The sequence below is a fragment of the Struthio camelus genome, chromosome 10, assembly GCF_040807025.1.
Source record: "Struthio camelus isolate bStrCam1 chromosome 10, bStrCam1.hap1, whole genome shotgun sequence".
NCBI classification, from domain to species: domain Eukaryota; kingdom Metazoa; phylum Chordata; class Aves; order Struthioniformes; family Struthionidae; genus Struthio; species Struthio camelus.
In genome coordinates this window covers 17,474,712-17,499,041 of record NC_090951.1, presented here as the reverse complement: position 1 = coordinate 17,499,041, position 24,330 = coordinate 17,474,712, and the positions used below count along the sequence as shown (strand labels likewise).

General features: G+C 36.5%; 1 long non-coding RNA gene across 3 annotated transcripts in view; it reads left to right on the top strand.

Moving 5' to 3' along the window:
• Window positions 1–24,330, top strand: part of LOC104146321 (uncharacterized) — a 115,383-nt gene that overhangs the window by 24,473 nt on the left and 66,580 nt on the right. For 2 of the 3 annotated variants that reach the window (XR_694619.2, XR_011143203.1), the window contains exon 10: window positions 16,908–16,966. This is a non-coding gene — a long non-coding RNA (uncharacterized lncRNA). Of the gene's footprint in view, window positions 1–4,593; window positions 4,656–16,907; window positions 16,967–24,330 lie in introns of all 3 variants that reach the window. The other variant, XR_011143202.1, reaches the window with a different exon arrangement.

Here is a 24,330-nt window from a genome sequence, read left to right as displayed (position 1 = left end):
TGTGATAGTTTGGTGTTTTCACCTTGTTAAGTCTATATAACGTGTTTTGCTTGGACTGCCCTAATGCTGTGGGACCCTGGTGGGTGTCAATAAGCAGTAGCCTGCAATGTATATGTGTGCATGATGGGAGTAGGTGGCAGTGGTCACTCTGTTTCTGTTCTCTTCCCTTAATTTTATGCATTCAAGTGTTTCTTGTGTAACTACCTATGTCAGCTACTGCAACATAAAAGTATTGCTGGTTTCTGGAATATGCAGGAATATATTTCCCAAAAGTAAATTTCTGCACACTGTTGAGCTCATGAAGGAAGAAACCACTGAGTCTGTAGCCACAGAACAAGACAGCAGTGTAGGGATCACCACATATCTCACTTAAGGAGCTCATTGATTCAGAGCTTTGTATAACAAGAGCTAGTGTTCTTGTTCTAAGGGCTCCAAATTATATCTGTGATTCCCCCAGAGGCTTTCTGGTAAGTTATCGGCACACATAAAAATCAGTGTCCGTGATGGAGATGAGGCAAAGAAAGGCAGGGAGGGAGTTTAGATTCTTTCAGCCTTAGTTTCACACTTCTTGGTTCCAGATGCTGATAAGTGGATTAATTTTTTTAAAAGGCTGTTTTCTTTATACTATCTGTTTTGTGGGACCAATGGTAAGCATAGAAATGCAATTTAGAAGAAATATCCCAATATTTGAGTGTCATAATATTGCTATAGTATGATTTTATCACTTAAAAGAAGCAATCATCCCTTCTCACTGTTTATACACACATTATTTTTCTACAGAGGAAATATAAGATGGAGAAATTTTTTTTAAGAGTGCTTTGGGAAAATTATATTTGTTATGTTAACAGTAAAGCAAAAACATGTAGTTCTCTTGATAGTCTAAGGAGACTTGTTTTCATTCTCTAGGGATTTGCAAACAGCAGAAAATGACCTGCTTCTATTTGCTTAGTCTTTTCACGGACACGCAGGAGAATGGCTAACTCAAAATTCTGTGTAAAAATGCTAAGCTAATGAGTTACCATAAGGTCTAGTCTAAAACCTGTATAAAAATGCTAGCATAAGCATCCATTTAAGCCATTTTGAGTGTTTTGTGTCAAAATAAAGACTGGATAGTTCTTGAAAACCTTTCTTGGCATTTTTACTCTGTAGAAGGAATAAATGGTATATAATAATAGTTGCAGTTTTCCAAGTAACAGAAGTAACGCCTGCAAGTTTCAGGCTGTCTGTAGTTATCTCTAAGCATTCATCTTGGCAAGTAAGTTCTTATTCTAGCAAGTAAGGAAAACAGGTTATCCCAATGCTTAAATAAAAAGCCACTTACTAAAGTTGAAATCCTTAGAGGTAAATCATCACTGCATAACTTTTTCCATGGTGTATATGCTTTGGTTTCAAAGGCTTTATACTATTGATGATACTCAAACACTGTATTAACATATTCAGACCTACTTTGTGTGGTTTTCTCTGATCTCTGCCATGTCCACCATTTTTTCTTATAGCTTCATTTTTTCTGAAACTCAGTTTTTCTTACAGCATCAGGAATTTTGATTTCTTTCACTGGTAAAACATACTTCCTAACTGATGTCAGATTTACCATTTAATATTACCTAGTAACATTTGTCATTTGTAAAGATTTTCCCTCCTGTATTCACACTGAAAATTACTATACTGCTTGGCAGGAATAAGGGTATAGAACTGGGGTTGGTACTTTGACTTTGTTAATTTTAAGGAGAACCTTTTCACAGAACTTTAAAATGCATCATAGATGGGATGTGATTTTAAGCAGTAATCCTAAATAAACAGTTCCTTTTTTTCTTGTACAGTTTGCACTGAAATCTGTAGGAGGAGGAAGCTGAATAAAGAGCTGGAATGAACATGCTTACAAAATTCAAAGAAAAGATAATAGATTTGCTTTGGTTCCAAATATCGTCAGCTAGATGAACACCAAGGACAATGTTTTAGTTATAGATTAATAATTCGTGGTACAAAGAGTTCTGAACAAATTAGGGGAAAACATAAAGCCACAATATTAAGCAAAGCCAAGGCTGAAGGTCAGCCTGCAGTTACTAACCATGCTCAGAGTTATATTATTTTTAGTGATGACACAACATTTAAGCTATTGAACTTGGCACCACAAACAGCCATGCCTATTGTGCAGGGAGAAGAAGCATGCAGTTGGTTGTGGCTGATTTTTACATTTCTGTTTATAAAGTCTGTGGAGTCTGGTTTACTCTCAGTCAAACATAGCTTCTGCATCTAACCAGAATAAACCTCATCTGAGTAAACCTTATAGCCATAATCCAGCTGCAAAAAATATGACAGGGCAAAAATAGTAGGGGCAAATACTTGCTGCTTACATTTTATGAGTCAGACTCCAAAAAGGGTAAGGCACAAAGAGAGACAAACTATCTTCTGCGGAGGGAGCTGGGTGCACCTGTCACTGGGACGTTAGGAGGTAATGCCTTTGTACAGAAAAGTCCCTTTTGCATGGCTTTAAACTCCACTTGTTCCTGCAGACAGGGTAGCTGCCATGGTGAATGAAGAGCAGACAGTATAGTCTTCTGGAGGGGCAGAGGTTAGCCCCCGCTGAAGTACATACAGCTCCAGCCACACTGCCATAAATCACCACACCGGCCAGTTCAAAGTTAGTCTGGGCATGTCTGCATGATCTGTAGTGCAGCCTAATCTGTAAACAGTACCACAGGCCTCTAACCTGTAAACAGGCTGTTATTGCATAGTCCTAGAGATGAACACTTTGAATAGTATTAATTGCCCTCTGCTCAAAAGGAGATTTCTGTGCCACTGAGAAGTTCCCCAGGCCAGCTCCTCAGCTATGGCAGTGACTCTGCTGATTGGAGTTACCATGAGCTTCTGCAGATATCATAATCTACTCCTCAAGCTACCAATTTATCACTAACTTGTTAGTTTCATATGGTTGATGCCTGCCATATTATGGCAGCAATGCCCAAGTGATTTAAGGATTTACTTCTAGTAAACTAAGATTAAAAAAAAGATGGACTTTTTGGTTTATGCCTTTCACAGTTCCACAGAATCTGATTAAGGATAGATGTCACCAAAGCCAAATTTTTCTGCTCAAGAAAATGTTTTGTAGCTACCAAATGCTGTAGTTGAAGGTAATTATCAAAAAAGAAAAAAGATATAACAAAAAAAAAGAATTACTATGAACCGTAGAATGAAACTTTGTTTGTTTTTAGTGTAAATAATTTAGTGGTTTTGCTTTAACAATTATGAGTTTAGTATACACAAAACTTTTATTACCTCTTCTAGCCTAAGTTTTGTCCCTACTAGAACGTTAGCAGTATAATTGCATAATATCATGAAATATCCAACCCTGCCAAAGTAATTCCAAACAAAAGAAAGGAGAAAGAATAGGAAATTGTAGTGTAGGTTTTTGAAAAGTTAAAATACAAAATGGTTAAGTACACCAGGTGCTGTTTTAGGATGTGTGTGTAAAAATGGCTGTATAGTACACAGACAATCCTGATGTTCATACAAAACATGCACAAATTATCTATGGGAATAAGAATCATGTACACTCTTTGGAATTATATCAGAAGCAGTTAGACAATATAAACTATTAAAAAGATACATTACTGGGCAATTTATTTATAAAAATATGTAATCTGTGTTTATGAAAACTGTTCAACCTGTATGCCTGTTTTTTTCTACTTTCAAATAACAAATGGCCTTTCCAAATTCATAATGAAGGATGAAATAAATGAAAGAATAGTGAAGGTGAGTCATTCATTAATCATAAGCAAAACAGGGCTGAAATCAAGGACACAGGAGCACAAACTGTAAAAGTAATAGGTTGCATAATCATTGTATTTAATATTAACTACATTATGTTTTTCATGTGAGTTCTGAGAAGTTGATTTTTTATGTTTACATGAAACTAATCCAAGGTAAATTTTATTTCTCAATATTATTTTATCCTGGTGGTTGCTCCCTTTTTAATAAAGCAACAGACACGAGTTCTAACTTATCACTTTATTATGAAGATTTAATAGAGGGGCTTAGCAGCAGCCTTTCAGCCTACTGTAACTTTTGATTTAAGATATTTTACTTCTGACTAGAATGTACTGATACTTATAACTACATCTCCTTGTTGTTTGTGATGGCAGATATCCCATGAAAGATGTAAATTTACCCAAAATTGCTCGTTTTGGCCAAAATAAATTGTTATTCATATTCTGCTCTCTGAAAAAGACAGATCAACAACTTTTTGAACCATGCTGGGCCTTTATCCTACAAGCGTTCAGTCTGCAGTGACTGCACAAAGTGCAACAAGATTGTTCATAATTTACAACCGGCTGAATATACAAATTGTTGGAATAGCTCAAATGGATCATTAATAATAATACTAGTGATAATTATATTTTGTTCTTCCATGTCATATTTCAAGTAAATACGCAAAAACAAGTTAAATTGAGGGAAGATAAGGTAGACTGGCGACAGAGCCAGGAGTTAACATATTTCAAAATCACTAAACGGATGCATCTCCCTGTTCCATACACATTTGTTCTCTCATCTGTGAGGATCTAGTATTGATGTTACTCTTGTGTGTTCTTTCAGAATTTGCTGAAAAAAGAAAGGAGAAAAGAGCAGAATGAGAACTACTAATAATTTACAAGAAGGTACTGTTGTGTTTTGTGGCCCACACTCATTCACGCCCTTGTCAGCTCTCTGTGTCTGTAACTCTGCATATGTTGACTACCATTGATCAGGGTGACCAGCTTTCCTGATCCTGCAAGCTGTATGCTGAAATCTCAGCATGGCTAATGGCCATGGGCTGCACACCTGGGGACCTTTCTGCAGAGGCTTCTCCACTACTACATGGGATGGGTCATGCTGGGGTGTGGGCTACCGAGCTATGCTAGTCTTGATGACCCAAACTAGTTCATCTTTCCCACAGCCAAAAATTGCAGTTACCCAGCAGATCTTGCCTAACTACAGTCCTGCTACTGATCTGTGTCCATGCTGTGGGGCAGATGCACTCCCCAGGAAGCTCCATTGTCCTTGTGCCTTTATTGTCCAGATACAGCCACCTGTTGGAGTGCACTAAAACCAGATTGCAGATGAGCTGATCTGCCTTGGGAACTTGTCCTGCTGTGAACTTAGGTTGCAGCCCATGTTTGCACCAGTTATCTTGGGCCCTCCGGTAAAATGGGCTCATGCTGTAGTCCTAATGTAGGAGCACTGCTCATTACTCACATGTGGTTGTCTTCGCTGTCATACTCTCTATTGCTCTCTGCTGCTCTGAGACTTTCACCCCTTAGTGTGTTATGGCCCACTGTATGAAATGGTATAGCCCATGCTATAAATGCTGTAGCATCCATGGGTCAGACAAACTGCACTGCTGGACTAGACCTGTGTGCTTTGTGACTTTGAATTTAGCTCAGAGCAGTCTGCTCACACTGTTTCTCAGCTATAATTAATGCATGTTGGTTTGGTATAGAGCAGTGTCTGAATAAACATTTGCCTACATTTACACTATAAAGCATACGTTACTAGACCAGTGTCTAGATGGACATCACAATTTCTTAACATTTCTGTTAATAAACTGTGAAACTTTAAGAAAAGTTCCCTCAGAAATTCTGTCTTCAGAAAAAAATACTATCAGTTGATTAAAGGTACGTACGCTCTTCTTTCCTATTCTTTCCATGCCCCTGATGAAGAAAAAAATCTTATTTTTCAAGCCTCCCATTAAAGCAATATCCTGACTTCTCTACTCCAACCTTTTCACATTTTATAAAGTATAAAGTATTCACACAGTTCTTAAGGTGTTTCTTTCTAATATATATATACTGAGCTGAAAGGTGTTAAAACCAATAATTCTATTTACTAATGATGTTTTTCTTTCTAAATAAGTATAAAGAGCATGTTGTTTAATGACTAGATCTGGATCAGATTTTAAGATTGGATGGTTTTAGGGAGAATGAAGATAGTCACTACACCTGTTTAATTTTCGTTATTGTTTAGGTGGTATATTATTAAGATTGAGGAGATTGTCCAGGCCTGTTAAAAATGATTCATTGCGTTCAGGCCTGTATGTAGGTGAGGAGATCCCCTGTAACATTTACCTTCATTTTAGATGCAAGTAGTTTAAATGTGGTCCTGTGGTTTTGATTCCAAAGCAAATACATTACCTATGACATTATCATTCCCAGGAATGGATTGCAAAGTACTGACTTTCTTAGGCGACATGGTTAAAGGGTTCGCTTTGTCCCCAGTGGTCCTCTGCTTGAGCGCTTTTCCCAAGCTCCAAATCAATCTTTAACCCCTCACTTCTAAATTAGGTTGAAATGCTAAGGACAAAAAAATGGAACACAGCTACTTCCAAAGTCAGAGCAAATAGGAAGGATTCCTCACTCTTCCTTCTTCTAAATGAAGCACTTAACAGTTATGAAGCCCCTGAAGTCTTCTATGTGCTGGACCAATTATTTCTATTTCTTTGAACCAGTCTCTAGACTTCTAGTAGAGTATATTATTTTTCAGATAACATTCTAATGCAGTTGCAGAGTCTTCAACTCAGCACCAGAAACTTTATGCCATGCACTAACAGGTCTGTCAGAATAGAAAACTTAGAAAAAAAATTCTTAATTCTAGCAGTGGAGCTGGGTGGTTGTATTATTTCCAAAAGTTAAAAGGTGCCAAAGAGCTTGGCTTTTGAGGGACCTTGGACTTGTTTATCTCTTCAGCATATTTGAAAATGTTGTTAAAATACCTACAAATGTGTTCACGAAATATATCAAAGATGAAGGAATGCATTTTAAGCTAATGCCCTATCCTAGGTTAATAATTAATACTGTGAGAATTCAGTTTGGTATTTATCGTATCATGACACAAGTAAATTAAATTCCAAGCAAGTCATTATCTTTTTTTTTTTTTTTTAAATATGCAGTGCCAAATGATTAACTTCTTTGGTAAAAGAATAGTAAAAATGTGGGACAGGCAGTGCCCCCTGAGATTCTTTGTTCAGACTCTTGTCCATGCCCTATGTAACAGAAAAGTCACAATTCTTACAGAGGAAGGCTTGCTATTTTCAAAACACTTTTTTTTTCCTTTGGGGAATTTTCTTTACAGAAAATTCTTCTAATGATTGCATAATTAATGATTACATGTGATATTTTCGCTTTCATTAAAAAATTGTCCTTTTATTTTACATCTGTTCCTCACTTGTTGCCACAGTTAACTGTATGTACTCTCATCTACGTATGTACAGTATTGCTTACTTACTGTGGCAATGACATTTTAACTTCTTCGAAACAGATCTGAGAAGGCCTGGAAGATCTCCATATCTTAAGTATCCTGAAACTTCAAGATAGGTTTTGCCTAACACTTGAGCTGATCAGATAGATTTGTGGTAGTTTATTTGAGTCTTACGTATGTTCAGTTCTTAATTTTATTCTGCTTCTTCTCTTTGTGACACACCGAGCTAACAGGGTACTAGAAATGAAAGGGGGTTTTATTATATGATAACAATAATGTGTGTCATTCCCACAAGCAACATTACTTACTGAATATTTTCTGCTTCTGGAAAACAGGTGGAGTTGTAAAACAGGTATAGTTAGAGCAGAGCTCATTAAAGACAGAGTTTTAGTAAAGCTTGTTTTAAAATTAAGGGACTTTTTTTCAGTGTTTCTGACTTAAACTGCTGACAAAGGCTTGGGAAAAGTAGCCTCATTGTTCGCTTGAGTTTTTGGAGTACACTAACAGAAATGAAGAGAATATTTTACAGGTTCTAGATATTTCAAAGATAAAAAGTCAAGCAAAGAACATGCTCAAAAAACATGCATTAGTGGGGAAAAATGATTAATTGAACATTTGGCCATTCCTGAATGTCTTTCAAATTCAACTTTGTAACTACAAACATGGCTAAATCGAAACTGATTTTCAGCAGAACAGTCAAAGGCACTTTACTCATCCATTTTCCTGGCAGGTTTCAGTTTGATCCCAAATATATCAGCACTGTAGCTGTTCCTAAATCAAAGTTTCTACCTTTTTTATTCTGTGGGAAGGGTGTTTTACTTCTCTAGAAAAATAGCTGTTTTATTAAAATTTAAGTATTACCTTCCAGTGAAGATATTTCCTGGAATATTCTGTCTGAAACATGAATATTCTAGAAAGTTATGAGCAACTAAAGATTTTGGATTAGAATACAAATTCTTAGACAATATTGACTATCCCTTGTAAATCCTGTAGATATAATATCCTACCTGCAAAAACTTAATGGTTCCAATTCCATTTTGCAATCTTTCATGGTCATCTTGACCACCATTTGGTGGCTCAAAGGTGTTTCACCTTCTTTTCTTATGACACCAGATAGCACGTGGCCAAGTTACTTAGACACAAATAAATCTTGAGAATATCATCAAATCCATTCTAATTTCATTCATGCCTTGGAGATAATAATGTAAGGAGCTAGTCATGGCCTGCAATTAAGCATGGAGAAAATAGATCTGTCCCATAATTTATGTCTGCAAAAAGTTGGGCTGGATTTGTAATTAATGTTTGCTCCTTTTAATGAAATACTCCAAAGGTCTGCACTTCTGTCATTCATGGAGGTAATTTTTCAATTGATTAGTAAAATAATACTTGAAAAGTAAATGCACCTGCTTTAGCACAGAAATGTCTTAGTCAAGTAGAGACAATGATTGGAGTGCTAAAAAAATATCATTTCAATACAGTAGAGACTGGAGTTTTACTCCTCCAGAATTCAGAACTCCCACTAAAGAGAAAAAAGACAAAGGTAATTAAACCTCCAACAACATCTTAAGCATGCTTTCATCCAGTTTAACTCCTATGTGGTTTTCAGCATAGCTGAATACTTTAAAGAACACATGCCTGAACTGTGCATTGGTACAAGTGAAATACTGCTGGAAAGCATTACAGCAAGATATAATCTCCACATTTGTATTCCTTAATATTTTGATAAGGCATAATATTGGGAGTTTGGTTTCTTTTTGGATAAATGCTCAAAGTCTGACTGCTCATTAGGATCCTATTCTGGCTGCCTTTTCAGACTCAAATGCTTTCAAGCAAGCAAAATTGCAATACTTGAGAGTTAGTATCCTGCAACTGCTGGTTAAAAACAGCTTGTAACATTCTTTCTACAAAACAACTTCCAACAAAGCGAACAAAACAAAAACAGAAGCCACCTCTGCCTTCTTTCAGGGACTCAGTAAGAATTTTGTTTGAATTTATCAGTCAGTAAAGGATATTCGATGACTTCTGTTTTGTTAGTTTAGCCAATTTGATGCAAAGGGAGAGTTACAAATTCCTGAGACCTCAAATTCTCTAGTAGTGAACTTCCTGGCTATGATCACTTCCTACTGAGTCAAACTAGGCTGAATGCAGGGATACAAGCCAGAATCTGTGCTAAATTTCTCAAGGGCCACAGACATGGTAGTCTGAGAGGTTTTGTACTGCCTGTTGTATGGGACAAGAATTTTGCTTTGAGAGAAGGAAGCAAGAGCAGTGAATAAATTTGGTGAAAGCAGCCCTTATCCTATGCTCAGCCTGGTGGAGCAGATTAATCCAGACAGTGAAGGTAAGGATGGTAGTGAAGGTAGCAGTACAATGGCTGCGTCAAGGAGTGGTTAGCTTTATTAATCTTTGTTTCGGTGTAGGAAAAGACGTTTCACAGGGAGCTTGCAAGAAGTTCAGGTTTGCTCATGCATTTAGGCAAGGTCCCAGGTCAGGAGTGTAACTCAGTAGAGCATCCCAGACTCATTTCCATATATATCTGATGTCCAGGATAATTTTAATTTTGGCTATTTTCAATTTGTCCTATTTTTGACACAGGCTAATGATGATACTGATTAAATGCTAAAAACGGAGTACTGAGATAAAATTGTACAGAACTCTTTATGAGATACGTATGTAACCTGTGGCCAAGCTAACCAAAATTCTCACTGGGGTGTGGTCTATAAATTATCAACATTTAGATACAGAATACTGATAAGATGAAACACTGTTCTGCTACCCTCTATTAAATTATTTTCAAGATTGCAAATGCAAAATATTGGCCATGTATTTCAGATGATGAAAAGATTAATAGATAACCAATTTATGCATGCAAGTTTATTGAATAATATGATTTACAACTTCTGCAGGAATTAATATTATATACAACATAACAGCTGTTACCTTAGCAGATTTTTGATACTGTGTAAGAATCTGGGCCAAGATCTGTTGCCAGTTAGAAAGAAAACTGGGATAACTCTACTGAATTCAGTAGAGTTCCTAAAATTGGATGAAATAGACAATCTTTCCCATTCCAGAGATCTCCATAAATACACAGAGATGAAGCAAATCAAAATCATGTTCACAGAAATACTGAGAGCCACTGAAAAGGAAAAAAAAATCCGTTATTATTAAAGAAGAAACTAAGCTAAAAAAAAAATAATTAAATTCTAATGGCATGAGGCTTTGCCTCAGCTTTGTTTCACTGCTAAACTATTATTAGAAAGAAAGGATACAAAATGCATCCTCTGTCAATATTAATACAAGTGAGAGATTTAAAATTTTTTAAAGTCCTGTCATACTGTTTAGACTGTTCCCTGAATGGATCCAGTAAGAAACAGGGACTGAAAGAAGGATTCATCTCAAAATATGTCTGACAATGATTATTAGAACCTCCGAAGTGCAGAAGAGAAACCCTAAACCATAAATAAATTAATTGGGTAAGTGGACTAGAGAGGAATAAGTTATATCATAACTACTGACTTAAGCAACTGATTAAAATCAGTGACAAAAATATGATAAAGCATGAATCACTGGTGTGGCAATCTCTCTGCAATGTGTCCATTTCTGGATACAGTAAATACATACAAAATTTGTAATCTCTGTCCTTTCTGCTGGCCCCTGTTAAACTACATTGCAACTTTTACATGTTTTTGACCTTAGAAATACAATTAATCTATTAAATAACAATAATTCAGTTATATCTTGGCATCTGACAGTGTTTTGGTCGTAAGATGCATATTTTCCTTTCGTACTGCATGCAATTGACAGTAAGTAATACTGAAAAAACGAAAACATTTTGTTAGCTGTAATCTTATGATCATTAGATGATAAGAAAAAGAAATCCATGCTTATAGTTTACATTCATCTAGGATAAACTGTACAGGAAGTTTCACTTAGCTGCTGCTTGTTATATACCAGACCAACTGGAGTCAATATTATATACTCTGGAAGCAGGTGTGAATCTCATCAGAAGCCCTGGAAAAGAACTGTGAATACATGAACCTGTAAGAGAAACTATCCAACAGTGACGGCAATCACAGTACAGTTAAAGCAGTGCTATTAAATAATGAGCAGTAAGAGGTGACTGTCGACTGTAAGTTGCCCTATAAAGCATTTGCTACCTGCTGCAGCTACAGGATTAATTCTGAAGCATATAATTTAGCAAAGGAGCAAGACTTCAGTCTCCTCAGTCTTCAGTAGCAAATAGATCAGTGGCAAATGCTTTGGCATCGTGTCTTTGTGGATAGTCACTGTGTCCGATGCTTTGGGTTATAATTCTGTTTCTTCTTTTTAATAAGGACTGGCACTCAGTATACCCCAATCCACTTATTTTATTAGTTGAAACTTTTGGGGTTTTTTTGATTAGTTCCTTTACGTCTAGTTCTTGTTTCTCAGCTCATTTTGAAATGCACATATTTTGGAACACCATCATTTTTATAGGTGGTGAGCAATTCTATTTTATCAGGTGAAAAACTTCTTATCCTTGCAGTTCAAAGTCTTTACTTTTAAATTTTCCAATTTGCTTATTAATTTTGTAACACAATCAGATTTTCAAAACTGTACTGTACGTAGAGGAGGAGAAGAATAAAGAATCATGCTCTCCAGGTTGGTTTACGGTAGACAGGCAATTGTTTGCCTAACAGGCCTTTAATTTCTTCAACTGCTAATTGTATTTGTCTATGCATGCAGTTATCTAATTTACATTGCAGCTATGCTAGTTAAGACACTGAGCTCCTTGTGTGATTTGAATACATATTTGCAAGCCTACAAAGTTTTGAAGAGCTGCCCTGCACTGCATCTTCCCCATGTCTAATACTGGAAAATAAATCACCTGCTGCCACTATTACTGTTATCAATATTCAGCTGAGAACAACGCATAGATCAAGGTAGGGGTAGAGGGTTTGGAAGCCTAGGCAGAAGGTGTGTCATGAGACAGAACTATTATTCTGGAGAAGCCTGTGTTTCATACAGGAATGAAACAAATATTTTACAGAGCTATATGGACAGATACCATTGTGAAGCCAAAAAGGATGCCTGGGACAAACCTTATCAACTGCTCAGTTCTAATCATAGGCATTTTAATAGTTTTTCTGTTTACAAATACTCAATTATTATAATTCCTACTAACTAGTTTTTATAACTTTTATCCTAATGATACATTTGCCATCCTACTAGAATCAATGGATTTGTCTGTGGATAAGTACAAGCATAGCTTGAACTGGAGTTGATCTGTTTATTAAAGCAGTAGGTATTTATATTCGGAAATGAAGAAAACCTGCTCGTGGATTTTATGCAACTTCATTTTTCCTTCATTAAAACTTCTGTTTATTGAACAACTGCAGAACTTGAGACTTTAAGAGTGCTTGCATTTCTTAACTCTGTTTTTCTGACCTCTTTCTGAAGGAGTCTAGGGAGACTAATTTAGAAACCTCCATTATATTCCCAGAGGAAAGTGGTGCGGACATTCCTATTTGTGTCAAACTGTGTCTGAGTGCATATATTGACTTTACTGGAGTAGCTTGGGCTTTTCACCACTGAATGGGACCTTAGTGTCCTGTGAGTTTTATGCAGTTGAACATCCAAGTCAGGAACGGTATAATATTTCCAAGGAATGTGTATTTAAACATTGGTAATCATAAGATTTTTAACCATTTTTCTCCCTGTTACCATTCATGAAAGTAAATTGGGCTAAAATAGGAATATATTCTAGAACCTAATATTTATGTGTTGAACTCTTTCAAATTTATTTCCTGGACTTCTCTAGGGATGTAAGCATAATGTACATTATTTCTTCTTGTAATAGATATGAGCACAATGGTATGCTCTAGTAGTAACTCACTTTATGCACAAATTTTTGAGCTCTAGAAGTTAATTTAGTTAAACTAAACTTTGAGAGTCAAGCCCTCCTTCTCCTTATGTGGAGTTTTTCTTAGAATGTGAAACATATTTTCCTCCTGAATACAGTGCAAATTTTTCTTAAAAAGGTGCTTTGTAAACAAGCTATTATGGTACTAAAAAAAAATTGATTAGTTTTAAATGGCAGTAACAATTCAAGTGCATGTAAAGACAAGTGCATTTGCTTTTGAGGTTAAGCCTGTGCATTTAATAATTGAAGGAAAAATACAATAAGGTCCAATAGAGGAAGCTTCTGTGAAATACATTATGCAATAACTTACAACTGCCATAATTATAATTGCCTTACCAGATCATATTATGGTTTCCACTCAGACTGTTTTTTTTTTTAAACAAAATATTTCTTTATTACTTTGTTATTTGGAAATATTTATTATTTGGAAAAGGTTATACATTGTGTGTTGATTCAGGAAATCTGAAAATCAAGACACCTTCAGAAGGAATTCAAGTGAATATGGTATCCAGCTGAAGTGATCTACTTATTTTTATTGTTAACATTGCCTTTTGGATGTCAAAACTCAATTTTTATAGGTGGGAGGATTTCTTTTCCAGTTCCTCCAATTTAATTGTAAGTGTTACGTTTTGCTTAATTTAAGAATTGTAGAAAACAGATTTTGGCTATATATTGTGCAGTTTAACTTTAAAAGATTCTTGATTCTTTTTTTTTATTTTTTGAGTTGCATATGTCATTAACTGTCAAGATCAGGGCTAAATTTTATTATTCACACAGCTTGTGTGCTCCAAAAAAGCTTTATGGCCTGAAAAAACCTAAAACCGCGCAATCTGAAACAACAGAAACCTTCCACCTATTTCAGAGACTGAGGGAGTGATTTCTCTGAAGTTGCAGAAGATGTCTCAGGCAGAGAGAGAGGAATCTTCACTCAGTGTGATAACCCCCAAGCCATTCTCCTTCCTGTCTGTAATGAAATTCCAGATCTGTTAGTCCTTTTCTGGAATGGTATATGAGGAAGGGCAGAAAGAGTGGGACTGAAATGAAAATGTGATGGCTGTCTTCACATACATAACAGTCTGTTGCGAAAGGGAATATTCTCATTCTTCATTACAGAAGACAGTCCAAGTCCTTACAGTAGCAAGGATTCAGATTATACATTAAAAAAACCCTTTTATAATAGTAATATAATAAAGCACTGAAATACATTACCTGGGATGTTGTGAAGTCTTTGTCTTTGGACAGAGACAGGAACAGGTTAAAGAACAGCTGTCTGAAATTATACAGATACACTTATCCCAACTGCCAGACTTTATTTTTCTGTTATCCAAACAAAACTTCTATGTCATCAACTGGAGTTTGGATTACAGGATTTGGCCCATGTTATTTTTGCTTTATCCAGCTTCGTGGGTAGCCAGCAGTTACGCGGTTTATATAATGTGTAATGCTCTGTGAAAATATAAAGGCCACGTTGGCATAAACGTATAACAGTATAAACTGCATATTATATCTCATATCACATATAAGTAAGTATTCATGGAAACATTTGTGGCTTTGTGTTTAGTTTCCTTTTTGTGTATGCAAATAGATTATCTTTGTATGACTGCATGCATACTTTGTGGTTGGTTATGTGTGTTTAAAATGTTGGTCAACAAAAGATAGAAGTAATATTTTGTGTGAAATATTATTACTTTTTTTCATTTGCATACCCATTTAATCCTTGTAGCTCATGGAATTTCTTGCTGGCATTAGACTAAAAACAAGTTTTGGGAAAGCCGTGAAATATTGAAAGGTAGCAAGCTTCCAGACTGACTTATGAAGGCCAATACATACAAAATAAGCAGGAGAAAAGAGAAACAGCACATAGGAAACAAATGAAAAGGCGTTCCGGGGTGGCATTGTTTGCAGAGTAAAGGGGAACAGAGCAAAACAAAAGGCTGATGAGGAGAAAAGCAGGAAAAGGTAAGACACATGAAGAACTCCAGAGGATGGGGAACATGAATTTAAGGTGGTAGATTATGGCCCAAACCAGGATTTTAGGGACTGAAATTAAAATTTGCATCTTAGGAATGGAAGAAGAAACCAAGCTTAAGACTTAGCCTGGATGGAAGACGCAAAAGAGAGAAAATAGTCAGACATCTTAACCAAGAAGTTGCACTGGATTAGGCCCAAAACTGTGATGAGGAAGTAGTGGGAAGATGTTGGGCTAATAGAATATTTTGTCTGTTAATGGCAATTTTAGTCTGATCCAAAGCTCAGGGAGTTAATAGCATTTATATGTAGTTTCAATAAGAAGTCCATTTTAATAGTGATTGGGCTAAAGTCCCCTCTTATGAAAAAGTGTTGTGCTTAAAGTATAAAAGTGAAGTTTTAAGTGTTAAGAATAGCTTTTCACAAAGAAAGATTTCCCAAGACACTCTTGTTATTCCATATTAAAATATGTGGCATAGGTTAGAGAAGAGAATGATACAGTTTAATACAGCTGTTTGGTTAGTATGGGCCTTCATTGTTCAATCCCAACTATAACTCCTGTGCGTATTGCAGCTCTTCATATTTCACACCAAAATATGTAAAGTCACACAATCTATTTTCTGTAAATGCTAATATGTGCATACAGACATGTACGTAGTCTGCAGTGATCTCTGATCTGGCATAGATATTTTGTAAGGACCTCCAGCTCAATAGCCTTAAAGATGATAAATGAAAATATAAATGTAAGGGGAAAGTATCAAAGTCAATAATGAACTTTTTTTGCATAAAATAACCATTATGTCCAACATTTTACAAAGATGTCCTTTCTCAGCTTAATGCATGCTGATAAACATCAGTTGTATACTACATTTCCCTCTCATCTCACCACCCCATATCTGCAGTTTTTCCTTCTGTCTACTCCTCTTAAAATCCAATTTTCTAGTTATACTAGTGTTTATTAAAAGCTTGACTGTAAAGTCTTTGTTTACCCAAAGATCTATTTTTTATCATAACTGTTTATAATGGTTGAACCTCAACAGCTTAAACACTTTATACAAAATAATGTATTTTCAATAAATTGAAATATTAACCAATCATATGTAATGGTTCAGTTCTAGCAAATGGTTTGCTAGAAATCCTCAGGGTTTCGTATAAATTGAAAACTGTATTGACTGACCAGGCTGCACTCGAATTACATTGCATTTGGATCAAAAAGCATAGAAAAAGTTCTCATTATAGTTCCCTGACATTAATTTGAGCATTTTTATATGTGTGTCCTATTAAGTACTTTAAGTGCTTTTTGATAATTGTGCTTTGTAGTTTTTACAGCACTTCAGCCTATTCCCAGTTCAATTTCCTCTTTTATCCGATGTTTGAAATATTGATTTCTGACAGATAAAAGCAAACCTTATAATCTCAGCAGCATGCAATAAGTGAGTAAGACGGGGCCACAGAATGCATCAGGGAATGGTCATATTTGAAACCGTCTTTGTTTTATTACATTTCGTCAACAGAATTTACTTACAGCTTGCTGATATTTATGTAAAAGCAGGACTCCTGATAGTCCAGTAATATTACCGGTTCCTGGTATACTTTTGCATTTAGTAAGATAAAAGAAGAAACTCCCTTGGTGGTTGATGATTGCAGCCGCTTAAACTGCTGTCAGCTGGCTTGAAGTAACTGTGATTTATCTTCTTCAGATTGTGGAGCGTTGTGTCCATGAACTTCCAGAGTCTGCATTAAAAACTGACAGAATATCAGAGTGCCAGAAACTTCTCATATTGTGGCTTGTTCTGTCTTTCAGAACACTGTTCAAGCCCTCTGCCAAGCTCTTGTGACGTGGAAGAGGCCTATCGGAAATGGGTGAGAATTTTGAACACGGACTGAAAACAAAGGATGTTAAAGAATAGACATCAATGTTCTTTTTTTCTTATTTTCATGATGTCTCTTCCCTAGATTCTAGAAACTAAAAAGCAGACTGAAGAATTCAATCTAATATGATTTCTAGCTCAGCAGCTAATGTGACTCTCAGAATTCAGTTCGTCTGTATCCTCTTCCCCTTTTCAGTATCCAGTATAAGCCCTTTTCTGTCTCACAAGTAACATTGCATTGAACATCTCCACTCAGCTCCACCACCACTTGCAGTGAAAAGCAGAATATGTGGTCTACAGGGGATGATCTGCTTCATTCCTGGCAGTATTTCCTCTGAAGTTATGAAAATCAAGATAGCAATACTGTTCTAGAAGGCAAGAAAGGTTCTTTAAGCTACACAGTAGCTCTGGCAATCAGTAGTAGATCTATCAGTGTGAGAACACAACAGAATCTCCATCCTTAAGACCAGGTCAGGATGAACCTGAGTATTTTTCTCTTGATACATGCATTTTTTTTAGAGGGATCAATTTACCTGGGAACACATGCAGGTGCAACAAAGGAAAGGGAGGGATTGTTTTTGATAATCTAGACATTTCTAAAATGAATATTAAGATATTATTTAATCCCAAATTAACCATTGTTTATGTAATACTGCCTGATAATTCAGCTGCATTTTTTTCTCAATCCTGGAAATACTTAACACAACCACCTTGCAACTGTCTAGGCCTGCATACACTTAGATATAGGGTAGTTTTCACAGAAAGGGCATTTAGAAAAATGTTATATTAGTGAATCTTGGTTGTTATGGACTGGAACTCTGCCAGGCACTTAGCAGTTAAAGATTTAATCTCCCAGCAATTAAAGATTTCATTACTAAGCAATTAGCACTTAAAGTTTTAAGTGATAAGCACTTGACTGCATTCTGGAAATGCTGGTTGGTGACAGCAAAGCTGGCCAGGGTTCTGAGGAACAGCAAGCCTGGAAAAGTGATTTGGGGACGGCTGCTAGGGAGAGAAGAGGTTCTGAGCCCTGATGCATGCCCTGATCATGGTCAATAGGATAAAGCCTGATGGAGCAAAGCATGCTAAGTGATAGAATGGACTCAAGGTGGAGCCTGGAGGGAAACAGAAAACAGCTGAGGAATCAGGAAAGCTAAGTGACTTTGGAGTTGAGTTTAATACCAAGTTAGAGCTAGAGATCTAAACTTGAGGATCCAGGGGTGTATCCCAGTCCGTCCTGGCTCCATCTGGATGAGGCTGCTGCCTTCAGGGTATTTCATGATATTTACATGCCATACAGTGTAAACATAGGCAGACAGTGCTGTTGCAGGCAGGGAAGAAGGACTGGATGGAGTCAAGTTCTGCGGAAAGGCTTCTTCGGTGATGATTTGAGGGTCAGGAAGAGTGAACCAGCAAGGCTACCAAATTGAAATAGTTAGAGATTTGCCAATAAGAAGAAAGATAGGGAGAAGATGACAGAGGGAAAACTTAGTTGAATTACATTTAACAGCAAATGTGTCATTGAATATTCAAGTAAAAACTATAAGGCTGGATTATTACAAAATAATCTTATGTTTCTAAATCCAACTTTAACATGCTAGCAGAACCTACCCAAATTTCTGCATCCCAGCAGTCCAACATAGAAATGTACATGCATATATTCAACATATGCAGGTAAACCATCAATATAAAGATTCTGCAGTGAATGATATCATAAGTGCAGCCAGTCTGCATTAGAATTTCAAAGGAGCTATTTAGCATTTTTCATATTGGTTTGGTTATTTACAGTTCATTATTTAAAAAGAAAAAGCATTGGAAAAAGTTTATCTTCTAATAAATCAAAACCATTGTGAAGTCAAGTCCCAAAGCCTAAAGGTAGCTGCTCTGCAGAAGCTGTCTCTTATAAAATATTATGTATACTACATTGTATTAGATGGTTGAATGGAAAGTGCTGCTATGAAGAATTGGAATCAATTAGAAATGCAAAAGTACAATGTGGAAAAATAGACCTAGGATTTTTTATTGGGGTAGTTGTGGGAATCAAGCTGGGAAACAAGCCGTTATATATACCATTTGACATTTTCTGACAATTGTCAGAATCTCAGTCTGACATTATATATAATGCTGTATGCATGCACACCATAGTATTACAGCTGATAAAATTACCTAATATTTTTACCTGTGTTTTCAAAGCCCTTTAAATTTAAATTTTGTTGTTTCAACTAATAGCTCTGGACAAACCAAGACTAGTGCTGTTGAACAGCTTCAAAAGACTGAAATACAATATCCCTAAATTTGCGCATAGGATTATGTTGATCTCAATGGGATTACCACTTGCTCAGCTTTACTTGTTGGAGGACGGCATCTTTGAATAAAACAAAATAATAAAGAGATAAATTGTCAAACAAGTACAGAACAAGTTCAGGTGTACAAGCGCCTGTGATTTAAGTGAACAGGTAGCTATAGGGATAGTTATGTGGACTAAAATAAGTATAAAGGAAATCTGACTCCATTTTCCAGTACTTTTTAAAAAAAGTTTCTTTCAGTAGTAAACATACGTGGTAATGAAACACTTCACCAAGTTTCTTTTTGTTGCTAAATATATATTTTTTAAGTTTATCTATAGACAATGGGATCAAGAAGTTAAAATGCAGCTAGCTGTTATTCCTGTCTTCTTGCTTATACACTGAAATTTTTGAAGAACTGCAGCAAATTTTGAAACTGAATGTTTTGGAGTGCTTCAGATAAAATGATTGGAATTTTTCTGCTTAATGTGTATATTTAGCCAATTCAAAAGGCCTAATTTGGGCCTTTTGTGCGTATATTTGAAAACTGGGCAAAGAATATGCACCATTCCTTCATTGCTTACTCAATTATTGACTATTTGAAACTGAATTTCAACACTACTCTCATCTGCCACCCTACAGTCATTACATCTTTCAGTATCTCAGCTGATGGAAGCAGTTACTATATGGTTAGTAGCTTGTGCTCTCTGCTACAAAGCCAAAAGAAATTTTTGCATTTGCACCACTCCAGAACACATACACACTGTATGTTACAGGCACAAACTAGCATATTTTACTAGTACATTTTCTATTTGGGGTCACCTCTGTAAAGCATCAGAGAACAAATTAAGTCACCTTACTAGATGACTTCTCTCATCTTGGGCAGTCTGAGCAGCTGTGATTTCCATTTCCATGTATACTGTAGAAGAGATTTAGCACGTCGTAATGATAGAGTAAATACTGCTTATAGTGTTTTTGCTTACTCCCAAGTTTTCTGGTTTTTTGAGCAAAAGCCACTTTAAAATTTCACTTGAGATTTTTGGAGCATCTTTTTCAATAGAATACAATATTTTTAATGGGATTTATCCTCTGGCTCTCCCAATAGGATGCTTGAGGAATTAGTGCGCCAGGAATAGGCTCATAGTTTTTTTTAATATTTATTTTAAAAGGTAGGCAAAGTAATAACATTAGAATATGTTTATAACATTAAATAAGTAACTCATCTACTTCATAAAAACAATGCAGATTAAATTCCTTTTTTACCTCAGTTTCTCCACCTTCCTTTTTCTCTTTTATCCTCTTTGATATCTGCAGCTGTTGTCTGACAAATAAGGCCAGCAGCTGCCTGCAGTGCTGCTGTTTTACCAGCTGCTAAAGGTCTACCATTCACCAGGCAGCCAGTTCTCTCTGTTCCTCTGTAGAGAGTACATGTTTATCAGCTTGGTGACACAGTCTTCAAGCTGACAATCCAGTCTTGTCACAAGCTTTCAACCTGGAAGTACTCAGCAGCTAGTCTGCTCATGTTGAATTCCTTGTTAAACAAAGTGTCTAAAGTGTCAGAAGAATGATATCAACCACATTACAATGCTATAACCAAATGGTAATATTTCTCTTTATTTTAGCTCCTTAGTATCGTCTTTGGCTGAGTAGGAAAGAACATAGTTTGCCTGACCCTGGAAACCTTGTTTCAACATTTATTATTGGAAGAAGTTATGGCTTGCAAAAGATAAAATGTATTTCAAATATCAAATTTCTCCCTATGCTGAGCTTAAATGCTGCCTTGATGTATGCCTTGTACACTCTCTGTTGACAGATGTGAAGTTCAAGTAAGAGCACAATTTGACCAGCTAAATTTAACATAATAGGATGATGATTACTACAACGGCAAAGGATTTTCTAAACATCAAATGCTATAGCGTGTCTGATTTCTGTGTTCAGATTTAGTCCTAGATAGTCTAGTTATAGGGTTGTACGGTAATGAACTCGCCAAGAAATATCTTTCTATTATAGTTGTGATCTAAAGTGTATTGTGTTTCGAATGGTGGCTGCTCAGTGAGGTACTGGGAAAGATTTATTTGAATGTACGTTTACCTTAATGTTCTTAGCCTTTTTATCTTCTTATTCTTTCTTCCTTTCAAATATTTGGATCATATTTTTAATCTTAGAATCTATTCAGGGAATTGTTCAAAGTACTAGTATTGTTAAAAGAAATAGTAGTTTCAAATTCTGCATTATAACAAAAGTCAGTTTTTTGCTGAATTCTGGGAGAGGCTTTAATGATGTTAATAAAACCCTTTTTTTTAATAGCATTTGTAAATGTGGAGAACATGTATACCTGGAATTTTTGCCAGTGACTGAGACATAGCTGTATGGAAGTGACCCACTGTTATGGCCTTGTCTTTACTACTCTTACTAGAGAACAGAGTCACACAAATTGACACACAAGATCTTGCGCACCATAATTTTTTCAGCAGCTCCACAGAATAAAAGAACTTTCAATTTCTGTGCAAAATGAGCACCCACAGCAGAGCAGATTGAGTTTTTTTCAGTGAAATGGACCTGTATCAAACTTTTCTCAGTTTCAGTAAAGGTGGAATGACAGCGAAAGACCTCCTTTGCAACAGCAAGATAGTAATAAGTGCTTATCAGGTTGCAATCTGAGGTATTCAATCAGATATGGATTTTTCAGAAAGGCCAAGGAGTTTCAGCACTCAATTAGCACTGATTAACAGAATATGTTCCCACATGATGCATCACAGTCATTCATCCTTCATTCTTAACTTTTGGTTTCACCTGCCCCTGCAAATGGTTTGTGGAAAAGCAAAGTGCAGAGGGTATTTCCATTACACATTTTGCAAAAGCTTAAGGAAGGAACATTGAGATAGAAGTGCCCAAAACTGAATTCCTTGTACTTGTCTGGGATGTGAGTGATACAAGTTCAAACTTTCAGCATATTTTACCAGAGCAAGAAATTGACTTTTGGTTTCTTCCATTACTAGCTGAGTGAGCAAATTGCTGGGATATTGGCTCTTCTGAGTACTTACAACAGTTTTTTCTCACCATCTCTTCCAAAGGTTTCAACCCAATATAAATTAAAAAAAAAATTGACTTCCTAAAACTCTTTTCTGCCGAACTCTAATTATCAAGGTTTGTTCACAGCTTGAACCATTCTTTTCATATACTGCAATTTGAAGTCACCACGTCTTGAGAAACCATAAAGGAGTGTTTTTAGGGGTAATTTGGGTAATTTAGGTAAAAACTGTGGGGTTCTGTTTATATATTTTGTTGTAGATGTGTAATTTTTTTTTTAGAGGTGAATGGATACTGGCTTAACATCATGCACTTGATGTTTTTCTCTGGTCAGAATGAAATCATTGTCATGTATAAAACAGTTTCACTTAGGATCAGGCTTCCTGGCTATCCTGTGGCCCTATAAAAGCCTGTTTATGCATGTCAAGTCAGTCAGAAACGTATTGCCTGAACCCCTGTTTGTCAGACAAGGCAAAGAAGATTATTGTCAAGATCAAAAGGCTTCACAAAATCAGTTACTTCCCCTTGAGCATTTTCTTGAAAGGGGAGAAACAGAAGAAATTGACAGTTTCATTATATGTAGGATAACATGGGTATATTTTTCCTTCCTAGATAATTCTTTTTCACAATTTTTTTATTTTATATTTACACATCTGTGATGGAACTGATTCCCTGCTGATACCAGGCAGGAAAGTACTAAGGAAAGCCAGGGAGCTGTGCTCCAGGAGCACCTGTCAGCTGTGCACCTCGTTAGCTTAATGAGAAAGGACTGTGAAGTAAAACAGAAGGTGATTGGCCCAAAGAAGGTGCCATTTTTGAGCCTGGTCAGAAAGGAATGATTTCTGAGCCTGCTCAGCTTGGGGCTTGAGGGCAGTGTGGTGTGTGGGAGGATGCCCCAGAGGAGTGGCTGGCTGGCTGGCTGGCTGGCTGTGAGTGAGGGGAGCTGGGCAGTGGGGTGGGGAAGGCCCTGGGAGGAGGACAGGCCTGTGCTTCTTTGACCCCAGAGGCTCTGTGCAGTGGAGCATGCTGCTTGTTAGCACTGTGCACATCCTCACACTTCAGATTATAGCATAGAGGTTTTATTTTTTTAGCCAGAGAAGGAATTCTGGGGCAAAACAAACTCTGCCTAGGAGTGGAAGGATGTGAAATTTGGGTTGCTTGTCCTTAAAGAAAGGAAAAGCATGGCCTACACAAGCTCTTAGAGTATGTAGAGTGTTGTCTGGATTTTTATCCTGTGATTTGTGTAGAAAGTACCTATATGCTAAAGAGAAATCAGCTTGTTCTTTTATAGGTACATTTTGTGTAGGGACCATACTGCGCAGGGTGCAAAGAGGGCTTGGTAGAGCGCTCCTGTGCACTGGTTATTTGCAATCTGAGTGTTTAGGACAATGTGAAAAAAGCTCACTCTGCCCTTTCAAGGGGGTTTATACCTTTGCCTTAGGCCTGTGTTAACGCTATCACTTGGCTCTTTTCAGCTCTGACCACTGAGGGGAGTGAGCTTTCTTCTACCTATACTATATAGCTTAAAAATACCTGTGTGTTAAGTTACTGTGCAGTCCTGGCTGGTGCCTTGAGATAATACTGAAATATAAGCAAGAATTAATTGCTAGTGCAACTCACAAACATCAAAAGGTGAGTCTTGTACTGTGAAGAAAAAGAAAATGTGTATTTCTGAAAACAAACACTTTATTTGGGTATTAATTTTGCTACTAAAAGATATAAAGGCAGCCAGGGCATGAAGGGGAAAAGCTGTAAAATAGGACTGTCCCTGAACTAAGACCAGACGTTCAGCTGTTACAAGTTGGCAATAATCCACTGGCTTCAGCACAGCTATGCTGGTCATGCCAGCTCAAGAACTGACCCTGAATATTATCAAAGTTGTCTTGGAGGTGGCAGGAAAAGAAATCCCTTACAATTTCCTCTTTAAGAACTCAGGAGTTCCTTTTTTGTAACTTCTGAACAATTCAAAATGAAATGTGGAGCACAGGAGACAGGCAACACCACACTGACTGTATTTAATTAGGGTAATCCTTTTTTTTTT